This window comes from Arvicanthis niloticus, chromosome 24 (genome assembly GCF_011762505.2).
Source record: "Arvicanthis niloticus isolate mArvNil1 chromosome 24, mArvNil1.pat.X, whole genome shotgun sequence".
NCBI classification, from domain to species: Eukaryota; Metazoa; Chordata; class Mammalia; order Rodentia; family Muridae; genus Arvicanthis; species Arvicanthis niloticus.
This window is the reverse complement of record NC_133432.1, coordinates 12,849,074-12,873,310: the sequence shown is the minus strand read 5'-3', so window position 1 is coordinate 12,873,310 and position 24,237 is coordinate 12,849,074. Positions and strand designations below refer to the sequence as shown.

The following is a 24,237-nucleotide window of genomic DNA, read 5'->3' as shown; positions in this document are numbered from 1 at the left end:
GATGGGCTTTTGACTCCATCTTGCCACTGAGGGGACAAGCTCAGAGAGAGATCAGCCCACTTGCCTGAGGCCACACAGGTCCTGGAAGACCATCCACGCAGACCCTGCAGACGATGCCCTACAGTCCCAGAGAGCCCAGGCTTTCCCCTTTCCACATAGCTCAGCTCTGGTTCCTTCCACAACTTGTACTGTGCTTGGATGGACCACACCTTACTCCATCCATCGTTCCGAGACAGCCCAGGATACTGCCCTTCCTAGCATACTGCCATGTGTGCTAGCCAGCCACACAGTGATCGCTCATTTTGTACTCAGCTTTAAATGGACTCATTTTTTAAAAAACACTGTAAATAGATGTATAGGACCAGGCAGCTTTACAGTACTATAAACGAAACGCCAGTTTTTCTTTGCAGAAATAGAACGCTAACTAAAAATAAATATATAAATATTAAAGTTTTCTTTTAATTCCCACGTTCATCTCGGCACAATCTTGCGTTGCCCCCCTCCCACACCACCCCACCCTCCCACCGTACACCCCTACACTGGTTCCTTATTCCTTCCAAAGGCAGAACACAGCAGGCCTTACAATGATACACAGTATCAAAGAAGATGGGGTATGAATGCCGGAAACAGGACAAAGAGACACCAGGAATCTGTCGCGTGGATGGACCCAACATGGCATCTGTGGAGCTGCCCACCCCACTAGTTGTCTAATCAACTCTCATCCCCAGGGACACAAGACATACACAAAGTAGGGGTCACCTCCTAAGTGAGCATTCAGAAAGTACCACGTTGAGGAGAAATGGCTCTGTGGGTAAGGCGCTTGCTGCACAAGGACCAGAGCTAGATTCTCAGTGTAAGAAGCCAGGCTTGGAGAGGCAGACTCGGGAGGTGAAGCACAGTTGCTATCTCCATGGTCCTTCCCTTCCCAGACCCTGAGGACCCTGTGCCTGGCCATCTCTCCCGGAAGAGTCTTGGTTCCTATTTGCATATTGAAGGCTCCGAGAAGCCGGGCAGTCCCCCAGCAGTGTCGAAGGTGGGTATTGTTGGCAGCTTGTGCTGTGTGGCGCCTCTGTGTCAGCAGCCCGAAGCTGACAGCCTCGAGAAGGACGCCGCCTTTAAATATATTTCACAGGCTCAAAAGTCAGAGTGGCAAACCGCTTCTCCTCACGATTCCAAGACTGGAGGTGGTGCAGCAAGGATTCAAATATTCTGCCTTAAGACTTGAGCCAGACTTCAGCCCCGAGCCGCTGAGCCGTTGCTGGGAGCAGGGTGATGGCTGAGGACAAGGTCCTTTTCCATGTAAATCCCAGCCCGAACCTGAGCATCAGTCTCAGCGCTGCCGCCTGCTAGCTGTATGGCCTGGGACAGTCAGCATGCGCAGAGCACTTAGCATCTGGTTATTCTGCCAAGGTGTCACAGAAAGAGGTACAGAGAAGGTGACCAGATGGCCTAGGGTCACATGAGAAGTGCCAGGTTCGGGATTTGAACCCATAAACTGCTTGAACCTCAGAACCCTAGCTCACTCTGAACTTCCGGTTCCGGTTCCTATTTGTCCCTCATCCCAGGCCTCCTTCCAGCTTGCCCGGCATAGCCAAGAGCCTGTTGCCCATTGATGACAAAGGTCAGGGGATGGCCCCTATCATTGCCCAGCCAGGTGGAGAAGTTGTCTCCCACTCTTGTGCTTGGAATCTTGCTACTACCTCTGAGGGAATGCGGGTGCTGCTGATGCCCGCACAGCCGCTCACGTGGGTTTCTAGAATGTTCTTTGGGCTCACCACCTCCCTTCCTTCAGGCGGACTGTGCTACTTCTTAGCATTGTGTGAGCTACACACTTACCAAGGAGAACATACTTACCAGGGGACCCGCCACGCTGGCGATAGTGGCAGGGTCAGAATCCGTTCTGGCCTGACGGGTTTTTTACATCCACGGACACGTTTGGCTAACATAGCCTGTGTATAGGACTCAGGTTGCCATCCCAGCTGATGTAAATTACCTCTGACCCATATATTTTCCTGGAAATCAATGCATTTTAACACGAGATAATATTTATGAAATTGAATTTTTTATTGAAGCTAATGCAATTCTATTCTATCTTATGCATTTTTATTAAACTAATGCATTTTAAATTAATCCATTGTATATTAACTACAACAGACACGGGTACTTACAGGCAAATGATATACGCCCGCCAAGATCAATACGGCGGCCAGAAGTTTCCACATGACTGAAGGATGCTGAAAACTCAGGATATGAGGCCATGCAAGATGGGGACTTTCTCTTTCAAAATCATTATCGAAAACAAACCTGAAGATTCTGAACTCATTCCCTGACTCAGAACAGGAGGCGAAGCACTTTTACCAAGTAGACAGCTGATTTTGTGTGTGTGTGTGTGTGTGTGTGTGTGTGTGTGTGTGGTTTATTTTAATTTTATTTGATTGTGATATATATATATATATATATATATATATATATATATGAATGAATGACAGTGCCTGCTATGGGTCTCTCTATTGTTGGCATTTGTGTACCCCAGGCTAGCTCACTTGTGAGTTTCTGGGCTTCTCACTCCATACCTCTTGTCTCCTTGGGGTGGGGGAGGGGCACTGGGTGACTACCTCAGCTTTCTGTGGGTGCTAGGAATTGGAACTCTCAGATCTTTCCATTTGGGTAGCAAATGTTTTACCTCCTGAGCAAGTTCCCCATTTTGTTTTATGGGTTTTTTTTTAATTTGTAAATTTTTTTGAGATGATAATTTGATTACGGCATTCCTCCAAACCCTCTCATATGGCCCTCCCTGCCCTCCTTCAAACACATGGTTCTTGGTTTTATTGCGTGCATGTAAGTATTTTTAGATATAACTTGTTCAGTCTGTGATACTACCTGGATGTATGTCTTGGGGGCTGAGCACTTGTATTGGAAAACCACTTGGTGTGCTCTTCCCTGGGGAAGACCACCTCTCCCAGCTTTCCTCAGCTGCCTATAGTTTATGTGGGCTTTCCAATTTACTACATCCATGGTGTCGCCCTGGTTCAGCTCACGGTAAAGCAGCTGTGTTGGTAACACTTTATGGTTATACTTGTGACATTACTGAAAGACACGGTCTCACAGCAGACTCCCTGACTGTCTGCTTCTTATAGTCTTTCCGCCTTATCTTCTGGAACGTTCCCTGAGCCTCAGGTGCCGGAATGTTTTGTAGATGTGTATCCACTGGGACTGGGCCCCGCCCTTGCTCTGTTTTGATTGGTTGCGGTCTCTGTCTGTCGAAAAGAGATGTTTCCTGGGCGAGGGGTGAGGACTACGCTTATCTGTGTGTGTAAGGGTACATGTTTCTAGAGTGTTGCTCAGGATTATGCTGGTTTAGTAAATTAGCGGCTGCAGATCCTCTTATAACTGTGACTTCGCTAGCACTGAGTAGCTGGCTAGGTTTCCAGTACTAGGCATGGTTTTCCTCTTGTTGCGTGGGTCTTAAGTCTCATCAGAGAGCCGTTGGTCACTGCCAAGGTATGTGTGCCGTGACTGCACCCATTAGGGTGATCAGGTCATGCTGGCCATTGCTGTGGTTCATTGCATCCTAGCTGGGTAGGACCGACGGTTGCTTGCCTCCTTTGGAAGCTTGTATGGCGCCTTCTGGTCCTCAGGGTGGAGGGGTTCAGGTCAGTTCCAGCTCAGGGGCCTCTGGGTCCTGTTCTAAAGTCCATGATGTCTTTCACATTAGAGACTGACTTACTTTGCACCTCTGGAGGGGGCAACGGAGAGCAGCAGCAATAGGCTACAGGGTTTTGTTTGTTTGTTTTTGTTGTTGTTTTGTTTTTTGGGTTTTTTGTTTGTTTGTTTGTTTGTTTTGTTTTGTTTTGTTTTGTTTTGTTTTGAAGTTCTTAGACAGCCCTGACCCACAACTTAAAAGAAGACTTCTTATGTCTTATGTCAGGTATTGGATTTTTTTTTTTTTTTCCGGTTAGGTGGACGAGTATTATCAGCTTAGATGAGAAAAGCTTATTAAAACTGTATACTTCATCATGGAGTTGCATGCAGCATTGTGTGTGTGTGTGTTGGTTTTTTTTTTTTTTTTAATAGCTAATAGTGTCCTTGTGGCCTTTCAGCTGTCTATATTGATATTTTACCCCCCCTCCCCTTCCCTAAGGGGCCCCCTTTCCTTTTCCCGTATCTGATCACTTGTCTCTTGCTGTTCCCCTTTGCCCCCCTTCTTCTGTATTTGCTTCCCTCCCTCTCCGTAAAGAGTCACTGTCTACGTGTGGGCCAACTGGTCTTAGGGGCCAAAATTAGGAGCACTAGAATACAAGCAGCCTCAGGCCAACCCGCTATAGCCAGGGAGACACAGAGAGAGAAACTCTGTTTCAAAAACCAACCAAAAACACCACTAAAGTTTACAAATGGTTTATTTGTGGGGAAAAATGAAACAAATAAAGAAAGAAAAAGATGTGTTGATTCAGTCTGGCTCTCCAAAGGAAAATCCAGTGGGCTCCAACGGGCAGTCAGAGAAGAGTGTCTTCGCAGGTAGGGATGTGTCTCAGTGGGTACAATGCTCACTTCGCATGTTCGAGGCCCTGGTTCTATAACCAGCACTCCATAAAGCAGGTACAGTGGTACCTGCCTGCAAGCCCAGCCAGGAGGGGAAGGCAGGAGGGTCTCCGGAGTTCAACGTCATCCTCTGACACATAGAGAGCTTGCCATATGTGAGCTCCTGCCCATCAAGGCCTGCCATAGCAGAGGGGAGGGTCTCCAAGCTCCCGATCTAGTCGCTTCCATCAGGCCTAGCTGTTACCTGAGGTGGATAGCAGTGGACAGGGAATGGCTAATGACTGTCCTTCTGTCAGTCGAGAATCCCATAGTGGGGGACCCAAGAACAGATACCCACCATCCCGACCCCAGATCTCCTGACCAGGCCCTTCCTGTACAAATGTGGTAGAAGACAGAGAACAGGTGTAGAGCCAGGAAGAATGGTCATAGCTTAGACCTCGTCTGCCATTGTAATCACTGGCTCAGGCATGATCTAACCTGGGCTAATGAGATTAGACAGGGTCTCACTCTATAGCCCTTGAAGCCCTGGAACTCATCATGTAGACCAGGCTAGCCTTGAACTCACCTGCTTCTGCCTCCCAAGTCTTGGGATGAAAGGTGTGTGCCACCACATCTGGCTTCCCCAGGATTTCTGAGGGGTTTTTAGCAGGGTGTTTAGCTGTGCTTCAGGGAGATGGAGGTGTGGAATCTGGGAGTCAACTTTGCCCCTGGAGAGGACAGACCTGTCTGAGAATGAAGACACCAGGGAAGAAATCAAAGTCTGGAGAGTGAGAGAGGAGATTATAATTTAGTACCAGAGGCCTTGATCCTGCCATGCCTGAAGTCCAGACGCATCACCAAAGTCTCCAGTTATGCTCTTCAATCTCCTTCTGCTCAGGCCAGTTTGTGCTCCTGGGAGCTGGCACTGGCAGTCTGCATGTGCCTTACCTGTGAGGACATCACCATCTTCTCAGGCTTGGGACATTTGGCATCATGCTCCTTTAAGACAAGAGTGGAGATAACCTCTGTTCACTCCCTAAACCATGAGAGTAAAAATTCACTTCCCTAAATCCATCTTACCAGCCCAGGAGGTCCCAAGTGCCATGTTGTCTCCTGGGATAGACAGTCCATTGCCTTCCTAGCATCCTTACAAAAAGAAAGATTTATTTTTATTTGGTGTGTGTATGTGTGTGTCTGCACACACACCACAGACATTGCAGGTACCTGCAGAAGCTAGAAGAAGGTGTTGGATCCCCTGGAACTGCAATTACAGACAGTTGTGAGCCACCACATGGGTGCTTGGACTTGAACCCAGATCCTCTGTGAGAGTAGCCAGTGCTCTAACCACTGGGCCATCTCTCCATCCCTTCAATATTCTTTTTTTTTTTTTTTTTTTTTTTTTAATCTTCCTTCATGTTGCTCAAGCTCCCAGTGGTCTCTGCCACTTGATTTAGAGGCGAGAGTAACCACACCACTGATTCAGACATGGACATGTGACACGGTGCTGGCCAAGTAGGTTGGAAGAATAATGGCCCAGATGGGGCTTCCAAGAGAGGAAGTCCCCTGAGTGAGAACAACCCTACTCTTGGGGCTGATTTTTTTCTGTCAGCTATTTTTCTGTCACTGTGACAAAATAACTAAGGAAGTCACCTTATAGGAGGAAAGGGTCCTTTTGGTGTTTGGGCCCTGTTTTTTTTAGGGTCCACAGTGGGGGCAAGCATTATGGTGGAGCAGAGATGCTTACTTCTTGGCTACCCCTGTGTGGAGAGAGCTCCCATGTATCCCAGCCCCCCACTACAACCTGGAAAGTTGGGCACATCGTCAGATTAGACCAGTTCAAGATGGAAATTGGAGCCCTCAGGATCTCGTCCTTCTCAGGCCCCTGAAATCAGCCCACTAGGGACCTGGCATTCAACACACGAGCTTATGAGACATCTAAGATTCAAACTGCATCCATCCTCTCCTGAGACCTACAGGGATGCCTCTGAGAACTCTGTCCCCAAGGGGCCCTTGTGATCACCTTGCTTTGCCATGAGTATGTCAGAGTCCAGAGATGAGACCCTGGCACCTGGGGTTGCAGGATCAGTCCCTATCAGCTTATGGCATCTGCTTACCTGAGAGACACTGAGATGAGGACATTTATTCCCATGACTGAAACAATGTTGAGTGAAGATGTTGGGGACAGTGCTTAATGACACAGGCCTGTGACCCCAGCACTCTACTCTGGAGGTAGAGGCAAGAAGATTGTCTTCAAGGTAATCCTAGGCTATATAATGAGTTAGGGGCTAGCCTGGGCTACAGGAGGACCTATCTAAAAGGAAAAGAGGGCTGGAGAGATGGCTCACTGGATAAAGGTGCTTGCCCTTTGACCAATTTCTGGGGCAAGGACTTACTTGGGGCTATCTAATTGCCAGGCCTGAGTGAAGAGATGTCTATACCACCCCAAGGAAGGAGTTGGGGGTGATGTGTCCCCAGAGAAAACATAAATCATTACCTCGGGCAGCCCCTGAGCCCACAAGTGGGGTCTGGCCTGCCCCACACAGGGCCTGCTGGGCCCGCTCTCCCACAGAGCCTGTGAGGAACAACACACCCAGGCCTCTCCATCCCGGGTTTGCATAAAAACCCACGTCCATGAAGTAGCAACTGCAATGTTTTGCAGTCACATAGCAAAGATATTTAAAAATATCACCCATATGTGTTTTAAATACAGGCAAATAGCTGGCGCGGCAGCCGGCTTCACACCCGCGTGCCATTCCGAGCTTGCTTCTTCTCGCTCCAACTCTCAGAATCGCACATTGAAGGCCAGACAAGCCCAGAATGTTGCGAGCAGTGGCACCCGAATTCCTCCCACCCACAGCCCGCTTTCCCTCTGGGAGGGGGATCAGATATGACCTGGGAAAGAAGCTAGATGTCCCCGGGCTAAGACCTCCACTCTAAGCACAGATTGTTTGGGCATTGCTGTAATCCTAGCCCTCAGGAAGCTGAGGCAGGGAGGCCAGGAGTTCAAGACCATCTTCAGCTACATAGTGAGCTTGGAACCAGCCTGGGCTACATGAGTCCCTGTCTCAAAAAAAAAAAAAAAAAAAAAAAAAAAACCCAAAAACAAAACAACAGCAACAAAACACCCCAAAGCCTTCACTCCATCCTTCATGATGTCACACTTAAGAGAACATTGTCCATGACGGCACAGGGTGTGCTGGCCTTAGAAACCCTTTTTTGAACCAGTGAGCTGCAAGTCTAACAGCCTGACTTTGATCCACATGGTGGAAGGAGAGACCTGACTCCTGCCCGTTGTCCTCAGACTTTCATACATGGACACATATACACACTAAACAGATAGAACAAAAAAAAAAAAAAAAAAAAAAAAAAAAAAGTTAAATCCCACTTTGTGTGTGATTTCATGACACGCGTCTCCCACCATTTTATCATTTCCCAAGTTTATACTTTAATATCCAAAATAATAAGCCCCAGAAGTGCATATTGTGACAGGGATAAACTCCACAAGACAGTTTTCAGGATCCTCACGCCGACCACTTTGACGTCACAATGTGGTATTTCCGGGCTCTGTCCCATGCCCAGTCTATTGTCAATGAGAGCATAGTTTCATCACATGTGGTTGTGGTGGGTGTGGTCAGGCGGGTTTTGCTGAGGTCCATAGCTCTGTGACATTAGCCTGCTCCCCCACACTCGTGGCCCGCTGTGCAGAACACCATCACATCTGGATACAGTAAACTTGCTCCCCGCCCTCAGCACGGTGCATCTCATCTAAATACAGGCCACAGTAAACCATTCCTGTGAGGGCCTTGACTGATGTCTCCTCATAGCTCACGAGCTAGGAATGGAGGAGGAAGGAAAGAAAGGAGACAGAGAAATAATTCACACAGTAATGAGCTAACATCTTGTCGGTTAGAGGCACAGCTCCGAAGCTGGCCCCCTTTCTAGTTTAGGAGAACAGGTATTGTACGGGTCCCAAAGCCTCGCTCAGTCCCCTGCCTTGGAGTCAAGGGAAAGCTTGTAGAACTGGACAGAGGGTCAGCGTATGTGTGGACATCAGATGGCAAGACCCTTTCCTTCTCCAGGAGAGGGGCTGGGTGCAGGTGGATGCTGAGTTATTTTGCTTAGCACTGGGGGACCCCATTTCTTGTGCCCCTGAATTGTGAGCTGAGATTTAGACAACCCTGTGGAGAGACAGCTGCCATCCTGGTCTGACCCTCATGTCTCCAGGAGTTCCTGGTGGTCCTGAGTCTCCTCTTCCTGGGGTGGGGTCATCCCTCTTCTTTTCTTGTCCTTGTCCTTGGGATTCCTGGGGTGGCCACAGAATTGTTGCCCAAGAATTCTGGGCACTTCCCCTGTTGAGATGAACAAACCTGGGGAAGGGCAGAGGCTCAGTGAGATCACTCACTGTGTAAGAAAGAGGACCTGAGATCGGATCCCAGTGTCCACAGAGAAAGCTGGGCAGGGCTGTGTGCACATCTGTAGAGCTGGCACTGCCGGGGTGAGAGGTGGGAAAATCTTTGTGGCTTCGGTCCAGGTTCAGCCCGAATGCAGTAAAGCTAAGAGGGAGAAAACGGGACATCAGTCATCTTCCTCTGGTCCCCAAATATGCATGCACACACAGACAGACACACACATGCACATATGTACAAACACATGCAGGCACACATGTACACACATGTGTACACACATGTATACACACATGTACCCATGGGCACACACATATACACATACACACATACACACATGCAGGTACACATATACACACATTTATACAACATACCTGTAGACACACATGGACACACACAGACACATGCATGCACATGTATGCATATATGCATGCACACAGATGCACTCACATGTACGCACATGCATATAAATGGATATACACAAACACATGCACACACATGTACACACATACACACATATGTACACACATGCACACACACATGCACACAATACACATATACACATGTATACACATGTACACACATGCACATATGCATATACACACATGTATACACATACACACATGTACACATGTATACATACACACATGTATATACATGGACACACAGACACATGTATGCACACATGTACACATATGCACATGGGCACACAGACATGACACACATACACACATGTACACATATACACATGCACACATGCATACACATGCATGCATAAAAACACACATGCACACATGAACACATACACACACACACTCACACACACAGCTGGGGAGATACCAGAGTTGGTATTCTGCTCGGCTGTTCATCAGGCACATCAATGGTTCTTGCTCTTCTGGGTAGAGCAGAGACTGGCTTCAGCCAATGGTGAGTTGCGTGTGCCATGTTTGTATGAAGCCTTTAGGAGACAGGGCATAGTGACCAGGTATATCTGCTTGTCCTTAGCTGACTCCTAGGGACAGGGGCGTGTCTTTCTGGATGCTGAGGGAAGAGCCCTCAACTGTCAACCACAGACAAAGGCAGGAAAGGACACTTGCATTGAGCCACCCAGGCCAGGGCTGTCCCCAGTGTCCTCAGCCCCTGTCACCAGAGTCCAAGGAAGCCCCAGCATCGTCACTGCCCGCCCAGTTATCTCTGCCCATCCCCTTTCATCCCCCTCCCCTTCACCTCTGCCCTTCTCCCTCCCTTCTCTCCTTTAACAGGGATTTCATCAAAGCTGTCATAGCTCCGGTTGTCAGATTGACAGGAAGAGGGACCCGCAACTGAAGAATTGCCTCCATCTGATTGGCCTGTGGCCATAGCTGTGGGCATTTTGTGGCTTGCTAGTTGGTGGAGGAGGGTCCAGCCCAGTGTGGGTGGTGCTGTCCCTACACAGGTGGGCCTGGACTGTGCGAGAAGGGTACTTGAGTGTGAGCCTGGGAGTGACACAGTGAGCAACTTTCTGGTGGTTTCTGTTCAGGCTCCTGCTCCGACTTCCCTAGATGACAGACTGTCATCCGTAAGCTGAAATAGACTCATTTCTCCCCTCAAAGTGATTTGGGTATTCCGGATTACACTGTGCACACATTTTTGAGGGACAGACGCTCAAGATGCCTTTCTTTGCATCGAGTTCGCCTGCTGTGCTGTAGGAGGCTCTGGTTTCTTCAAACACTTACTGGCACTTAATAGTGTTGGCTCCAAGCTTTGGCCAGTGTGGTGACTGTCATTTATTATTTGTTTCCATATGTGGGGAGGGTCAGATACATGTGTACCACGGTGCCTGTGGAGTTGGCTCTCTCCTTCTACACGTGGGATCTGGGAGCTGACCTTGGGTCTCTGCCTTGATGCTGAAGTGCCTTACGTGCCGAGCCACGCTGCTGACCCTCATTTTGTTTAGATGTTTTTTTTTTTCCCCCTTAATGGCTGCTGAGGCAGGGGAATGTTGTTCCCATGTATTGGTCATTAGAATGTCCTCTTGTGTGAATTTCTGGTCCATGGTATTCCATGGAGCTTAGCAAGTGACTTTTCTTGCAGGGATACTCCGGGGACATTTGAGTCTCTCCTGTTAAGCACCAGTTTGCCCAAGTGCCTGGAATTCCAGACTAACAACAGAGACAGGACATGGCTGCAGGAAGGTTGAGGGGAGGCCATGGAAGTCTCCCCGTTTGTCTCAGTTGGAGCCTATGGAATGACAGACCACATAGGGCCTCATTTCTGGAAGCCCTCCACCCACCTCCCAGTTATAGATCCTCCTGCCTCCAGAATTGTGCCCAGCAAGAGACAGTTCTGTTTATCTATGTGAGAAACAGGGCCTCTAAGGTGCTCGATGCCAGGGAGTCCACCCAGAGCCACATAGAACTGTGACTGTGGATAGCAGGGCACAAGACCCCCTGAGACCACAGAGCCCAGGTAGGGTCAACTAGGAGGGCGGCCTGGGAGTGTTACGGAGTTGGGGGGCAGGACTCTTAGGTTGGGTCTGAGGCCAACTGCAGCTCCGCTCCACCGCGGGCTGCAGCTGCTGCGCAGTCTGCCTCATGATGTCACATGCTTTCTCCAAATGCATTTTCGACTTAACCCAGACTTACAGCCGGGGCAGATGAGGTCACGGAGACGCCAGCTGTGCCTCCTGTCTGAGCTCTTCTGGGGCTGCTGCCTGGGGAAGGGAATAGGAGAGAGGGGAGCCCTTGAACAAGGCAGAGGGTCCTCTAAACATCCAGCGGGACTGCCCAGCATCCTCTGCTCAAGGGGGCCCTGGGTTGGCGTACAGTTGGCATATACGTGAAGTGTCCACCAGGTGGGGCTTGTGCCCAAGCCGGCTGCTGTAAGTTCTGGGAGAGTAGCCTTGCTCCACCGAGGCCCGTAGAACCTGGGGTTGGGGGTGAGGAGGTGGGACGGGGTGAGACAGGAGGGACCACACACACCCTGTGTGCTCAAAAGGCTGTGGACCTGGGGCGTGTCCCCGAGAAGCTGCTTTTTGGCTCATGTGTTAACTTCCGTGAAGGGTCAGGTGCATATGCATGAAAACGTTGTATGTGTGTGCAGAGGGGCCTAGCCATGGCGCCTGTGGGCGCAGCTAACCCAAGTGCCGACTGCATCCCTGAGTATTTGTGTCTCAGTGCTTGGGTGTGTGCCTGTATGTGCAGAGATGAGTAGAGAGGGTGTGGGCATGTTGAGATCCAACTCCGATCTGGCTCTTGAGTTCACTTGAGTCTCCTTAGGTGGTTTGGAGGCTGGGGAATAAAAGGTTGAATTTTTGGATACATGTTGGGGGCCGACTTTTAGCAGAAAGCGGCTATCAGCTTTGCAGTCATCTTGAGCCATATACCCTGACATGAGACTTGGATTACAATAGCCTACAACAGCTGATCACACTCCGATAATCTTGGTTTAGATACCTTGGGTGTGTGAGATTAAAGGTGTGTGACTTAAGAGTGTGACTTAGAGATCAGATTTAGAGACAAGACCTAAGGGCGTGGCTTAAAGGCGTGACCAAAAGGCATGGCTTAGAAGTGAGACATATAAAGGTGAGAGGCAGACAGAAGACAGGGCAGAGAGAGAATCAGATATTTTAGAGAGAACAATTAGAAGAGAACAATTTGGAGTAACAGAGATTCAGACACTAGGAGTAGGAGTAGACATTAGACACTCGGAAGAGAACAGATTGAGTACAACTAGGAACTAGGAACTCAAGACTTGGGACTTGGACTAGGAAGAGAGACTGAAGAATAAACAGGATGGAAACACACTCTGTCGGGTCTCCATTCTTCGAGTCCGTCCTCACTCTCTCTCTTGCTGAACCTCGACTCGTGGACCGGAGCAGCAGCTTGGGCCAGGATACAGTGGCCGCCAAACGCGGGGCAGCCCGGGCCTCAACATTTTGCTCGGGCCGCAACATTTAATGGTGTCCAACATGGGGCTAGTGCGGTTCTCAACAGATACAAACTTCTGCATAAAAACACTGGACAAGTACCCAAGTCAGGCAGTGTTGGGAGGGGCTTGGCCCCTTCCACATTGCGTTCTTTTATCTTTGAAGGTCTCTGGAGTGGAGGAGAGCTTCTAGAACCTTCTTTCAGAGCTTGTTGAGTTCCGGTAAGGGAAGCGGCAGACAAAGGATACAGAAAGGATTGGATTTCTGATTAGAAAAGGGACGCAGTGCCCCAGGATGGAGTCAAAGGTGTGTCATGTGCAGAGAAAGCATACGTTCCTGGGAGGCTGACAGGCTGTGACTCAGAAACTGAACGCCTGGGTTACAGACATGTGTCCCTCCCACCTTTCATTCCATTGACTGTCATAGCCTCAATGGCTTCTTTATTTCCCCTGCCCTCAGCCCAAGGCTAGTGGTAGTGAGTGTGCCTCCTACCCAACTTCCAAATCATGCTCATCCTCATCCCAATGAGGTGTTCCATCTCTCTGGGCCTCAGTTTGTCGACCTGAAAAATGGGTACAACTGTGTCTGCTATAAGGGTCAAGACAAATCCTGGTGTCACCGCCATGCGAAGCAGACATATGAGCCTGTAATGGTGACAACTGGCAGGGACAGAGACTAGGTGAGAGTCATTCTCATCTTAGTAAAGCAGTCACAGAATTCTCCCTTTTTTGTTTGACTCATGGCTGGTCCCCAGTTAAAGGTGAGACCCTACCACCACCACCACATGCTTCAGGAGAGAGGACAGAGGGAATGCGGGAAGGGAGGAAGACAGTAGGAGAAGGCATGTGTGGTTGGAGGCAGAGAAATGAGAAATAGCGATGAGAAGTTGGGAGTGGTGGTGCTTGCCTGTCATCTCAGCACTCAGGAGGCTGAGGCAGGAGGATGACAAGTTTGAAGACAATTTGGGATACAGAGTGAGACTCTCCCCTGTCCCCTCATGAGACTGGAGTAGCCTTTTGTTCCCCGGTCCAGGGTTTCTTTGGGGGATGGGGTAGAGGTGCTGGAGGGTTTGTGGGTTTCCTCAGAGGACAGGGCAGGTCCATGACCAACCTGCAGACGGATGAAGGGCAGAGACCTCTCAGGCCAGAGGCTGCCATCTTTGAGGCCAGGGCCATGTGGTAATGGTAAAAAAAGATTTACCATTTTTATTTATGCGTACATGTGGGTATGCACACATGTGTGCAATACCCATAGAGTCCAGGAGAGGGCGCCAGAACCCTTGAGTTAGATTTACAGGCTGTTATGACCTGGCCAGAATGGGTGCTGGGAACCGAACCCTGGTCCTCCGGACAAGCAGTGAGTGCTCTTATCCGCTGAGCCATCCCTGTAGCCCCTTGGTGACTGAGGTCATCTGCTATATAGTGTGGTTTGAATACTCGGGGGCTTCGGTGTGGATGTGGAGCCGGGAAGCACTTCTGGGACTGAGTTGGCCTCTGTGTACATAAGAGCCCATTCTAGTGACAGGCTCTTGGGAAGACCAGTGAGCTGCCCCTCACAAATACTCTGAAAGCTGCCAGTGGCTATGTGGCATTTGGTCCTCAGGGTGCTCAATGGACACCCAGTCCTGGTTCTGATGACAAAGCCATCTCTGGGCAGAGTCCACAACATTGAAAACCAAAGAGGCCGGGCAGTGGTTGTGCACGCTTTTAATCCCAACACTTGGGAGACAGAGGCAGGCAGATTTCTGAGTTTGAGGCCAGCCTGGTCTACAGAGTGAGTTCCAGGACAGCCAGGGCTACACAGAGAAACCCTGTCTCAAAAAACAAAAAAACAAAACAAAACAAAAAAAACAAAAAAGAAAGAAAGAAAGAAAGAAAGAAAGAAAGAAAGAAAGAAAGGAAAAAGAAAAGAAAAGAAAACCAAAGAGTCCAAGGATGGAGCTCTGGGGTAGAGTACTTACCTAGTGTGTGCAAGGCTCTGGGTTGGACCTCCAGCAACACAGGTGGGATGTAGTGAAGTCGTCGTCGTCTTCTTCTTCTTCTTCTTCTTCTTCTTCTTCTTCTTCTTCTTCTTCTTCTTCTTCTTCTTCTTTTTATCTGAGACAGGGTTTCTCTGTGTAGCTCTGGCTGTCCTGAAACTCACTCTGTAGACCAGGCTAGCCTCAAACTCAGAAATCCGCCTGCCTCTGCCTCCCAAGTGCTGGGATTAAAGGCGTGCGCCACCACCGCCCGGCTGAAGTCTGCTTTCTAAGGACAGCTGTTTCTGTTCTGGGCTGATGGAAGAGACCGATAGGCTGAGCTTCTTCCTTTAAACCCATTGGTGTGAAGCTGGGCATGGTGTCACATGCCTGTTGTCTCAACAGCAGGAAGGAGGACCAGAATCAGGGCTAGCCTAGGCTACATGGCAAGTTCGAGGCTAGCCTGGGCAACATGAGAACCTGCCTCAAAAATAAACGAATCATTTAAAGGATAAAAGCAGACCATGTCGTGCTGGTGGTGTCCCTTTGAAGCAGGTCCTTGTGTGCGGTGTGAGGCAGAGGTTTAATCGAGTTGGGTGTGTCCCACTCAACCCGATCCCCATTCCCCCTGCTATGCAGCTACCCAGCTGGCCCAAAATCCTCTTAAGTCCAAATCTGTCTTCCTTTCTGGTTTCTGGGACTGTCTTTTTTCATCTGTTTGAATGTGTCAACTCCGTGTGAGCAAACCCTTCCCGGCTTCTCATCCTGTCCTTGTCCTTCCTCCTCTCCCTCTCTGTCATCCTGACGTGGTGACAGTCTTGTTATCTGATGGGAAAGTTCTCCCAGCCCAGCAGCCTTCAGAGAAGTCTCAGCTGCTCTTAACCCTTGTGACTTCGCAATAATTTAAAATGGCAGGTTTCACGAGTAGACCTAGCTGCCGTTTCAGTGGGAACAGCCTGAATTTATGGACACAGTTGAGAAGAAGAAGAAAGACCTTCATCCTGGACAGTGTCCTGGCTGTGACTACTGCAGCGTCCTGCTCGGCTCTCTTATTGGCTCAGGCCAACAGGCTATGGCATGGGTGCTGGGCAGGGTCCCCAGGGAATGCAGGCTCACCCACTCCAACCAAATGGAGATGCCTCATAACAAAACTAACTTATGCTCAAACAAAAGTAATTAATGAGACTGGTGAGATGGGTCAGCTGGTAAAGGCCCTAGCTGCCAAGCCTGGTGACTTGAGAACCATCCCTGGGATTCACACGGTGGAAAGGGAGAACTCAGTCCTGCAAATTGCCATTAAAAAAAAAAAAAAGTAATTTGTTTCTATTTTACGTTCATCTGTGTTTTGCCTGTGTGGGGGTGTCAGATTCCCCTGGAACTGAAGTAACAGACAGGTGTGAGTGTCCACGTGGGTGCTGAGAATCGAACCCAGGTCCATCCGGAAGAGCAGCTGGATGCTCTTAATCACTGAGCCGTCTCTCCAGCCCTGCAAATTGTCTTCTGACCTCCACCCATGTGCTGCAGCTTGTGTCCGCCCCTCCCCAAATAAGTAGATTGGTAGCAGTTTTTTTTTTTTTTTTTCGAAATTTATTTTTAAGTGATTAAAGGCTGGGGACTGTGGCTCAGTAGCATGTTACCGGCCTATCATGTGGGAAGCCCTGGGCAAGTTGACTGGTCCATGTGCCGGTGACAGATCTTGTTTTCAAAAATATGGCGGGTGTTGTCCAAGGTTGACCTCTATCCTCCCCATGCTCATACACACGTACGCATGTATGCATATTCAATGAAACAAACAAGATGCCGTGGGATTTAAGAAGCCACTAAATTCTTTTTTTTTTTTTTTTGGCGGCAGTTTGATATCTTTTCCTTGACGTCACCCTGGGAATGTCCACGATCCGGCGCCAAACCCGCAGACGTCTCGCTGATCAGTGTCTAGCTTCACAGACATCTAAACACGGCCTCGGCACACAAATAAATTGCCCTTGCCTTCTTCAATGATGGAACAATACTCTCTTGTCCGCTCGGCCCTTGGGTGGCTGTGGGGAGAGCAGTTGCCCACCCACTTGGACTTTGCTGTTTCTTACCAGTGGTCCAAAGAGGTGTGAAAATATAGAATGGAAAATTCCAGATTGTGTCCTGGGCAGGGTCTTTTCTGTCAGTGGGCCGCTATACTGTCTGGCTCATTGTCTTATGATTGCTATGACCGAACTCGTCACGTCTAATGAACAAATTAGGTTTCCTCATAGCTAAGTGTGTATGATCGGAGGTTTCAGGGATCCCCTGTGGGCCTCGGAAAGTGTCCCCTCGCACCTAAGGCATGTTGTGGGTAGAGCAATGTTGGTGTCTTGGGTACCTGTAAGAGGGGAAGTCACAAATGCCAGACCTGAACCAGAGGTCTAAGGAGCAGGTCTTGGAGCCAGTGAGGACGGGAGGGGGCAGATAGACAAGAGCTGTTCAAACTTGAGGGAAACAGAGTGGGAGACTGGGAACCAATAGCCCCAACTTCCTCTCTTTCCACCCTTTGATCTCCAAACAGGCATTCCATTGGTCAATCCAGATGTTAGTCAGACAGCAAGGGCGCCTGGGAGATGTAGTCCACTGAGGTCAGCAGGTGCAGAGCGAATGGGGGAGGGGAACTTAGGAGGAATACTCAACACAGAGATAATGCTATTGTTTATTTAAGTAGTGTTAGCCTGGGAGGGGAGGTGGGCCCAGAAAGCCTGTCCCACTAGTAGGGTTCCTCAGCAGTTCTGATGGGTCATAGGCAATTGGCACCTGGCTGAGACCCGGATCCTGGCTTTGTGGTCCGTTCTTTCTTTTCATCATTCTCAGATTACTGTGAACAGATTGGAATCTGTCCTCACTCTGCCTCCTTCACCTATGTGCCTTGAAACTTGCCACTTCTCAGGGCCTCAAGCGTCCCGCCTGCTTAACCAGGGACCCTGCACTCATCCCTGCCTGTCCCCTGGGACACCCAAGAGCCGGCGGCCTCTGCATATTCTCAGTGCGTCACGCACATCCTTTTCGTAGTAACGTGGGAGCATTATTGCACTGGGGCCCACGAAGAAAAGAAGCCACAAAGGCAAACTGGGTTATTCAGGTCTTCAAGTGGCAGGGCCAGACTCAACACCTAGTCTAGCCACTCTGCGACTGACATTTTTATCTGTGGTTTATTTGTGAACCGCTGGCAACCACTAGGCGATTTATAAGGTGGTGGCTGCCAGCATGGGGCAGAAGGAATTGTTGGCTTGGTCCTTGCAGCCAGACCAGGCAGAGGCTGGGAGGTGGACTTGACCGGTGACCCAGCCTCCTCGAGCCTCCCCCATGCAGGCGGCTGCCAGGCTGTGTCCGCTTTCCCTGGCTCTCCCAGGGTGTTCACACTTCCAGATTAATTCCAAGGCTTGCTCCACTCCTTGCCTGGCAGCTGCGGTGGGCGACGGCGGCCTCTCAAAGGGCATTTTCCTTTTGTTTCAGCTTTGATGCGGAGATCTCTCGAATATCATTATGCTGGGGCTGAGGACCTGCCGGCGGCTTCCCGGGGATTCTCGAACAGTTTATGAATTTCTCCAAGGATCCTGGCTGCTTCTGCTTTCAGGATGGGCTGCCCCAGAAGGGCGTCTGTGTTCTTGTTGTAATTTTCTAACATTGATCTGGGGAGTGGGTGGGGCTGGGAGTCCGGAATTAAGCAGGGACCTGCTTAAGTTTCTCTCCATTAATAAAGATGTGAAACGCAGGTTTTTTTTTTTTTTCACAACAAAATTTAAAATTGTATTGCCTTAGTTTCAAGGACACTTGTCTGCTGCGAAAGTCTGAATTTCCTGGCTTTTGTGGACCACCCATAGTAATATCACTTCCTAGAGCTAACTCCATTTAGGGAGCAAACACTTAACTGTTTAATTCATTATTGCTGAGTCTGAGACGGCTACAGATGTGGCTGGAACGGGAGCCCCCACATCTAATAAGGCTCAGGCTGGCGATGTGGTCGGAACGTGGCTGCAAGAGAGACGGCTGAAATTTATTTTGTGAATAAAGCAATAAGGCGCTAAACAAAGCTAATATGTTTCAGCCGAGACAGAAAGACACGATCATTCAGTATTTATGTAGCAGCCTGTTCCTCAGTGGGACTGCAAGTTGCCACCATTAAAATGGTCGGAATTCTTCAGGGACTCGGCTGTATTAAGTCATTTAAAAATATCACAGACTTAAAGCAATCTGAATTATTGGATTTTCTCCCTGCTCCTGGGTAAGCATGTTTGCTATGGCAATTTCCTGCTTGGTCAAAGGTGCAGCCTGACTGGGGAGGACTGAGGAAAAGTTGTGGGTAGGCTCTTTACGTGGTGCCAAATGGCTGAAAGGAAACCCCATCTTGATCTTGTGTCTATAGTTCTGACTTTTAATTTTGACGTAATTTCAGATTCCCCGAGACGTCTGGAAGAACTGTAAACTACGGGTGTTGAGAGACAGAATCTATTAGCAGTGTGTACCGTTCAGGTCTCAGGTTCTGAAGAGAGAGGAATAGGTAGGTAGGTCTTGTCTTCATTTGCACCTTACTTGAGTTAGCCACAGACATGGCTTCTCCCCTTTCCCCCCTCTTAGTCACTTCTGTGTGTTTTCTTAAAAAACAAAACAAACAAACAAACAAAACCCAAAGCTATTTTGTTAACAGGACCCAAGGCAAGGGTCCAAATCAGAGAGCTACTGTTAATATGTTACCTTATCTGTTGACTTTGGTCCAAATTTGCCGTTGAGTACAGTCAATGGCTTTTGGAGACAAAGAAAAGCCTTGGTTACCCCTGTTGTTGCTTTGTCAAATTGTGTTGGCTTCTTACAGCTTGAAATATGTGCTCGGTCCTCCTGATATATATATATATATATATATATATATATATATATATATATATATATATATATGAACAACCCGTTTATTTTGGAGAGTCTCCCCCCCCCCTTCTGCCACTGCCCTTCCATTTGGGATCCTGTGATATTTCTTCACAATTAAATTTAGATTCTGCACTTTGGGCAGGAATACCAGATACCAGACAGGCATAGTCCTTTCTGGTACAGCATCCCAAGAGTCACACCACGGCAGTGTGTCCCAGAGGCAGAGTCAAACATATGTTAAAATACTCTTTCACTTGAAGCTCTGTTTGTTAAGAGTGTTTTGAAAAGGTCTCACAATCGCTAGGTTTTTTCTTTTCCCCTAAAATTCTTTATTTCAGGTTTTTAAAGAGCAGACTCAAAGATATGGGGGCTGCAAGCCATACAGAAAGTCAACAAGAAAATGTAGCCACTTTTAAAAAATCGCAACGCATTAGTTATGAAATTTGCCTAAACTCATTTTGCAGAATGAGAGCCGTAATTTGAAGGCAGAGTTATGGAGAGAGGAAATAAACCACATGTCACGTGCAATTTAATCTGGCAGGGAAATGGGCCACTCGGAATTGCTAACTCGGCCTGATTCGTTTCCTCTCTGGAAAAGCTCGACTTTTGGTCTGAGGAGTGTTTTCAACTCCTGCGTTAATGTATTTGCGCAGGCGTCGCAGGAAAAAAAAAAATGTATGAAGACAGCAAGAGAAATACTGTATCCTACTTTAAATCACACTGCAGTTTTTAAACGGCTCGACGGATGGCTCGGAGCGCTCACACCTTCCCCTGAAGCATTTAAGAAACAGTTATTTACATTACATTAAAAACTTTAATTGCCTTGAAGCACGTGCTCGGAGACACAAATATTGGAAAATCATCAAAAATATCCATCATGATTCTCCCTCCTTTACAACTCTTCTAAACTTCATCTTTTTTATAACCCACTTATTGATCTATTGTCCCAGACCAAGAGTAATGTCAGAAGTCCAAGCCCAGCCATAAAAAGAGAATATAATTTCGGTTGGCTGTCCATAAAAGCTAGTCTTTTGACAGAGATGAGGGGGGACTAGGCCTTTTCTTTTGGAAGGGAAGTAAGTGGGGGTTATATGCAATGGGGTGGGGTGGGGATGAGAAGAGCAGGCAAGGAGGGTGACTCCAGGGTCCGGAGGTTTGTTTTTTTGTTTTTTTAGGGGGTTGGTATACCGAGGCATGATGGGTTTCTGAGTCCCTACTTTAGGGTAACAAGTTAGAAGGGCTCATGGACAGAAAAGAAGTGGAAAATGTGAAATACGACCCCTTTTGGTCCAGGGTCTGAGGAACTACGCAAAGGCCAGGACCTCCATTCCCTGGGTTAATAATCAAGGAGAATGCAGGAACGCTATGCTCAAAGGGCTGGGAGTCCCCAGGTGGGTTGGCCACGGTAATGATATGACCCCCGACCCCCTAACCCCCAGTGATGTTAGATATCCCGAGCCCGCCACAGCAGGCCTGGAGATCCAAGCACCCGTTGGGGAAAGGCTCCCGCAAAGGTTTTTCTAAGTAATGTTCACTCCACGCCAGGGACTTGCGTTGTGGGGGTGCGTTACGCCCACTAAATAATAATGATCAGAGCCCTACTGTAAAGACTCAAAGCACAGACACACAAGGTCCTTGGTCCCCAACAGGACTTCCTCCGGTGCAGTACAGCACGATGCTGGGCGCCCGGAGACTTTCCCACGGCTCCGGGGCGCCCCCTCGCGGCGGTCACCCGCAGCGCAGGGAGCGCGTGGCGCGCGGGGGGCGGAGGGGGGGTGGGGAACCTCACCCGAGGGTCGCGCGTGTGCCCCGTGCTCCCCTCGCGCGAGGCCACGCAGAGAGAGCGGCCGCACGCACTGCAGAGCGCCCACTTTGTTCTTTTACGGTCCCCGTCGCCCGCGGCCCCTCCGCGCTCCCGCCGCCCCCCTGCGCATCGATCCGCGCGCGCGGCTCTGTCGATAAGTTTGCAAGGAGCCAAAGTCAAGTGCGAGCGCGCAGAGCCGGGCCGCGCTCCCGGGGTCCAGCCCGGGTGTTGGCGGCAGCCGTATCCCCGGCCGCGCGCCCGCCCCCAAGATGGCGGCCGAGGGGGGACCGCGGGGGGCCCGGGGGCCGAGGCCGGCCAGGGCTGCACGGGCGACCAGGGGGCCGCGCGCAAGACGGCGCCTGGACTGGCGGCGGCTGCAGGTGAGCGGACCAGCCCGCCTTTGTTCGCTGCCGCCTCGAGCGGCCTCTGGGACGCGGGAGCCACCGAGGCGGGAGGAGCGCGGGGGAGCGGGAGGAGCGCGGGGAGCACGGAGAGCGCGCGGGCAACGCGGGGAGCGGGACGCGGCTGCGCAGCCATCCAGCCGCCGCCGCCTCCTCCACCGGCTGCTGCAGCCAGGACGCTCGGTGCTCCTCCCGGGCCGATCCCTGCGGGTTAGTCTCTGCGGCTTGTTTCGCCCTCTCTCGGTTTGCTAGCCCCCCTCCGCCTGCTTTCCCTCCCTCCGCCTGCTTTCTGCCCCCCTCCTTCTCACCTCTCTCTTGCCCCCTCCCCGCCCCCCTCTCTGGTCTTGCTTTTCATCCCTTGCCTCCTCCTCCTGCTTGCTCCCCATCATCTTGATAGTCCCCTTCTCTGTCTGCTCCTCCCTCCGGGCCCCTTGCCCTCCATCCCAGTCCCGGGGCCCGGAGCCCCAGGCCCGAGCGCGCGCAACTTTGCGCACCTGCCGCGGGGCGGAGCAGGTGCGCGGGCTGCAGCCCCTGGGAACTTTTGCACCCGCGCCCCGGGCTGCCGGTTCTACCTTGCCTGCTCTGGCACCCTGTCCTCTCTGCCCAGGGTTCTCCTGATCCCCCCTCGCTCCCCTCTCCTTCTCCGGGGCGACAGTCTTTGCAGCACCAGCACTTTTTTGGTGTTCCTGGTGCGCGGGTTCCAGGTGCCTCCAGGTTGGGATGTTTGCTGCCGTCTTTCTGAGGCCCTGGGATAGGGAGGGGGCGGTGTCACAGTACCTCAATTGGAGACACGCTCGGGTGCTCATTACTCCCGCAGAGGCTCCCCACACCCTGCAGTCGAGCAGAGTCGCGGCAGGTGCGGCGACGGCCAGGGGCGGGGAAGCCTTGTGGATAACCGCGCTCAGAGAGCATTCTGCCTGGCCAGTGACATTCTCAGAATTCGTGACAGCACGTCTGGAGATCAAAAAAATAAAAATAAAAAAGGGACCCACTTTCCCTTTTTAATCTGTTCACAGATCTCGTTAAGTTGCTTCTGATAAGTGGCTCTAGCCTCCCCCCACCCCCTTCTCTGTCCCCACTCCTCGCTCCCCTCCTCCCTCAAAGCCATCGAGCCGGAGAGAAAATCGGGGCACTCAGGCATGCAGTTAATAACTGCAAAGGCTGTGCAATTCCTGCTCCGCGCCCGAGTTGAGGTTACAGTTTGGTGGCCGGCTAAGACGGGCAGGGCTGTGAGCCATGCTAGCCGGTTTAAAGGATGTTAAAGTGGCTTTGGAGGTGGGGAGCCGGGTCGGGGATGGGGGGGGGGGGAGAGAGAGAGAGAGAGAGAGAGAGAGAGAGAGAGAGAGAGAGAGAGAGAGAGAGAGAGAGAGAGAGTTGGGTAGCCACATTGGGCTTGGCACGAAGGCCAGTGGTAATCGTATTCCCTGCTAATGTTTGTAAATGAGACCCGGGCAGGCTGGGGGACAGCGTCTTTATTTATGATTGATGTTCTGTAACATAACGGATGACAAGAACGCGGCAGACTAGAGGGGAGCAAGCAGCTGGGCTGGCGGAAGCTCTTACCCGGGTGCTATTGTTATTCTCCAGGAGAGAATTGCCACGGTGAGCTTTACAGCGGCCGGCCGGTATTTGCCCAGAGTCGCTGGAATGCCAGTTAACACGATTCTCATTAGATAACTCGTTTTCCTTCCAAGAGCCTGGGCTGCAGGCTTGGTGGGAGAGAAGGAGGCTGGCCTGGGGCTGAGGCCTGGGTGCGGCTCCCCGCGTTGGTTTCAGAGCTGATTGTGGTGGTTCTTGATGCTCCCTGTCCCCAGTCTTGGTGGGGAGGCTTTTTTGGAGCTGTGGAAGGTCACCCCAGTCTTGGTTCCAGCTGACTCCCTGTGGTCTGCAAGCCTTTTGTTAGGGTCTCAGAACACACTGAGACAAGGAGGTTTCAGCTGGAAGGTGGTAAGCTTGGGTGGTGGACAGGCCTGTCCAGGTGGCAGGGACTAGGAACACCAGGACCTCTCCCCTAACAGGGACTATACAAGGGTGTGTGTGTGTGTGTGTGTGTGTGTGTGTGTGTGTGGTGTGTGAACTCATTAAGACAATGGCTGTGTGTCTGGTACAAACAGGCTCCCAGGGAGGGGGGCACATCTGAATCGATATAAAGAGGAGGGGATGTCCCCCAGGGAGTTTGAAAAGGCTGCATAGTTCCAGAGCTCAGAGGAATGACTGTGGAAGCCGCAGCGTTGCATCCTGCCAGGCCCAGGCTGGCGCAGCTGCCCACTCTCTGCCCCCACCTCAGACTCTCCTGTGGTCCCTTGCACAGTGTGCAGAGCCCAGGGTCTTCCGGACATTCGTCTCTCGGCCCTTTGCCAGGGACC

The 24,237-nt window shown here is 50.4% G+C and overlaps 1 protein-coding gene across 12 annotated transcripts in view; it reads left to right on the top strand.

Moving 5' to 3' along the window:
- The first annotated feature begins 21,743 nt into the window (after window positions 1-21,743).
- Cux2 (cut like homeobox 2) overlaps window positions 21,744-24,237 on the top strand; it is a 191,166-nt gene continuing 188,672 nt past the window's right edge. For 8 of the 12 annotated variants that reach the window (XM_076922742.1, XM_076922734.1, XM_076922732.1 and 5 more), the window contains exon 1: window positions 21,746-21,850. The gene's annotated coding sequence lies outside the window, so the exon portion shown is untranslated. Of the gene's footprint in view, window positions 21,851-21,871; window positions 22,082-24,237 lie in introns of those variants that run through there. The other 4 variants (XM_076922735.1, XM_076922731.1, XM_076922743.1 and 1 more) reach the window with 3 other exon arrangements.